Source organism: Equus asinus, chromosome 6 (genome assembly GCF_041296235.1).
Source record: "Equus asinus isolate D_3611 breed Donkey chromosome 6, EquAss-T2T_v2, whole genome shotgun sequence".
In the NCBI taxonomy this organism is placed as follows: domain Eukaryota; kingdom Metazoa; phylum Chordata; class Mammalia; order Perissodactyla; family Equidae; genus Equus; species Equus asinus.
This window is the reverse complement of record NC_091795.1, coordinates 31,004,845-31,008,850: the sequence shown is the minus strand read 5'-3', so window position 1 is coordinate 31,008,850 and position 4,006 is coordinate 31,004,845. Positions and strand designations below refer to the sequence as shown.

At 45.5% G+C, this 4,006-nt stretch overlaps 1 pseudogene; it reads left to right on the top strand.

Moving 5' to 3' along the window:
- Positions 1 to 1,689: 1,689 nt before the first annotated feature.
- On the top strand, positions 1,690 to 3,267 carry LOC106838643 (cytokine receptor-like factor 3 pseudogene; annotated as a pseudogene).
- The last annotated feature ends 739 nt before the right edge of the window (positions 3,268 to 4,006 follow it).

Genomic DNA, 4,006 nt, shown 5'->3' with positions numbered 1-4,006 from the left:
CTTCCTTTCTAATACCCAAATACTCTGTTGGGATCCAGATCAAACTCTGGCTTGCCCGTGAAATATTCCCTGATGCTCTGTCCTGGGACTTCACACTCGTTCCCCTGTGCTTTCTTAGCAAATGAGACAACATTTTTCATATAGTCTTGATCCCTCTCTCCTTTATTTTATCGTTCACTAGATGGTGAACTCAGAGAATGCAAAATTGTTATCTGGTACAACGGAAGATCTGTCACTGCATGCATAAGAGCCTGGCACACGATACAAATACAATAAATATTGAATGATTCAACCTGCTGCTCTGGCTTTCTCATTCACCACCTGGGTGTTTATGTACAAAGGCCTTATGGTATGATGGTTAAGAGTTCAGCCTTCGGGAGCCAAACTATCTGGATTTGAATTTTGGCTCTCTCCCTTCATATCTGTGTCATCTTGGGCAAGTTACTTCGAGGGGATGAAAATATGGACCTGACATGGCCTGCACAAGAATTAAATGAGTTGATATGAGTAAAGCATTTAGAACAGTGCCTGGCACACAGTAAACATTCAATAATGGTTGCAAGCTCATTTAGCTAAATCTCCCTCAAGCCTGTGATCACTGAAGAGTAAAGGGCAGGGCGGGTAGTTGCACAGAGCTTTTGCTCAGAATGAGCCAGAGAGAGAAAGAGTCTGGAACAGAAAAAGCCTGGCAGATTCTGCAGTCTAGGAAGACAGAGAGCCAGGATGAGAGAGTCCACTAAGACAGAAAGGAGCAGGCAGGTCCAGAGTCCTTGGTGGGCAGAAACCAGAGACCAGGAGGTCAGAGTCTGCGAGAGCAGTACCATGAACAGTATGGGAAATGCCTCATCCCAGGGCAGATGTGGCTGACTGTCTGCTCCACACTGCTTGACCCTCCAGGAGCAGGCTGTCCTCGAAATTCGGGCAATAACAGAGTTGGAGGAAAGCGAAGGCCTTCATCTGGACCCAGCTCCATGGAGGCAGAAACAGACCTACCTCATCCCCTACTGACATAACCGCAGTGTATGCAGCTCTCACATCCTCCGGGCTGATCCCCTTACAGACAGATCAGATCAGTGACATCGCAATCTTCTGCATCATGTTCTGCTTTTTTTATTTTTATTTTTACCCTCCAAAGTTATAGGTCATCACTCTAGGCAGGGTACAAGCTGTGAGGAAAGCAATACAAAATGGCAATCCTTGTACTCTTCCTTCAGTACCTAACTCATTTTCTCCTCATAAAACTTTCAAAGCATTTAAAATTATTACTTTATGCCTGAGTCATAACATTGTTAAAGCTTATAAAAATCGTTTCAGTGTTAATTCCCCTGACTCAAGTTTCTTAAATATTCTTCCTCAGAAGTTGTATATAATTTAACCAGAAAAGGTCTTTTTTCTTGAAACCAATTGGAGTAATCAGAAAATAGACGAAGTAAGGAAAATAAAACAACTGCTAAGTGAAGACAGGGTTTGGGGTTGGGAGCTATGAGCTTGGCTCACTGACTCCTTTATTACAAAATGGCCACTTGACCTAGTCCTTTGTCCCCCAGGCATCCCCCACCATCCCCTACGGGCTGAGAGGTGCCATATGCAGCCAAACGGAATTATCGTTCTTTATTCTTTCTCCTCACACACTGGTCAACCAATCCAGAAAGAGCAAAACTCTTGCTGAAGGCAGCCCAGGCATAATATATGAAAGCAAAAGCCTTTGGGCTTTCTTCAGAGTTCATTTCTCCCGCAAAGAGAGCTGCTTCTGAGGTGCTGAGTGGCTTGGTGAGGTCTAGGACAATAGGAACTTGTACCCACAGCCGCCAGTCATGCAACCTGCCAAAGGGGATTGTGGACCTGGAGCCTGAGCTGCTCCTGCAGGAGGCCAGCAGGAACACGGAGCCAGAGAGAGCCGGAGCTGCAGGGGCGGCAGGGGGCACAGAGGCAGGGATGGGCTATTGTTTTTCTGGGAATAGAGTCTATAAAACTCTCATGGAGATTCTAAAAAAGGACCATGCCTTGAAAAGAATTAAGTCATTGTCCCAGAGACCAAAGAGAGAGCATCATAATAGTAGGTCCTGAAACAGCATTTTAATGATTTAAAGGGAACACGTTGGAAGCTCCAGGATGAGTGACTGTTGTCTCTTTTACAAGAGGTGGACGCCATTGAACACGAGACTATTAAGCCACTAGATGATTGCCAAAAGTCACAGAGCATGGAGCTAACACTGCAGAGGACTTAGTCTGAGAAGAAGAGATGGCCATTTTTGGTGGTGTGTTAGAACAGAATAAGAAACTGTAGCGCTTTACCACAAAAGTCTCACTAATTCAGTTGGGCGGGTTACCAGAAGTGCTTTTTACTGGTTGGTGTGCCACGTTTGTCTGTTCAGTTGGATAACTCAGTTCTTAACATAGTGAAGGCTACATTTTTAACCATGAAACAGTGGCATCTCACCCACTGGTACAAACACAAAAACCTATGGAGAACTCTGGAGGCAACACAGTACAATGGTGTAAGGCGGATGATAACTTCAGAGCCCAGGATTACAGGCTCCGGTTCCATAACTGTACTTCAGGTCATTTTGGGGACATCTCTGTAGCTCTGAAAGGAAATTCACAGCATTGCACACCGACTCCACTGTTGACTATGATTTCTGGTGTGGGAGGTGGCTGAGGGGAATGGGGTCCTTGGAGCACCCCACCAATAGGTTATTCCACATTGGTGCCTCATGAGTGGAAAGATGGCCTTGGGGGTACTGTCTGAGCAATCAAAGAAATAGAGTGCTCCAGAATGGTCCTGAATCCAACTCTGGTGCTCCAACTTATCTCTGTGTGCAGACATTAGCATTCAGAGTCGAAACTGAGAGACAACTGGACAGAGGAGACACTATAAGAGCATGTGCAGAAGCACAGAATGGATCTGACTCTCTGAGAAGGGTCGAGCAGTGTGCATTAGTACAAACGGTGCTATTTTTGTAAATGGAAAAGAAATGACTAATCAGTTGCCCACAGTTACTGCTGGGCAAAGGAGTGGATAGAACCATCCCATTTGACATTGGAGCTATGGCTCTAGGAACCACCAAAATCACGAAGGCAGACAGACACTTCACTCTTTAAATAACTATGAGTGCAAATAACAGAGAAGTGGTTGTGGATTGGTTACTTGATGAATCGTGTGGTTCTCTTTACTTTGGATGCTCATTTTTCTATCTTGGATGGTGTGGGGGAGGAGGACATTTCCTCTCCCCAAATGGGGGTTCGTCTGGCCGGAGAACGAATTAAATTCACGTGAGACAGAATAGCAAGAGAAAATTAAAGAAAGCTTTATGAGGAACCATGGCCCGGGGCCTTTCTTCCCGAAGGAAGAAAGGGCACCGAAGAAGTGGGGTGCAGAGAATGGTTATATACCCCCAAACAGGGTGTTTCACAGGTGATTGAAATGTCCCTCCCACAATAGTCACAAGATTGCCCTGTCTGCACAGTGCTTGATGGACACAGCAGGTAGTGGTCTGCTGTCTCGGTGGGCGTAGCAGGAGGCAAGTCGATTGTCTGGAGCTGGGCGGTCACAGGTGAGCACAGCAATCAGTTCCTAGCCTAAGGAAAGATGCTTAATCCTTAAAGAAATGCCAGCGTTGGGAGGGGGAGGGAAGTTAGTTACAGGAGGTTACCAGAGAAGCACAATAAACAAATGCAGATTTAAGTCCTTGCCTTTGGTATTGATTAAGAGTTTTTAGAGAGAAGGTCATCTCCTTTCTTCTTCCTGGTACAGAGAGGGAGGCAACTTTTACAGATAGAGATTTACCTTACAAATGTAAATGTGTCCTAACAAAGGGCAAGTTCCATTCCTCAGAGCCTCCTTCCCTGTCCCAGTTTATAAAAAGCAATCAGCCTCAAATAATCCCGATGCCAAAGAGACATATCTTGGGGTGGCCAATTCCAGGTCCCCACAATGGAAAGCATCCATGTTTTAGATTTGTGGATGACTGGCTTTGGTTTGCCGGGGTTTTAGCACCACTGTTCT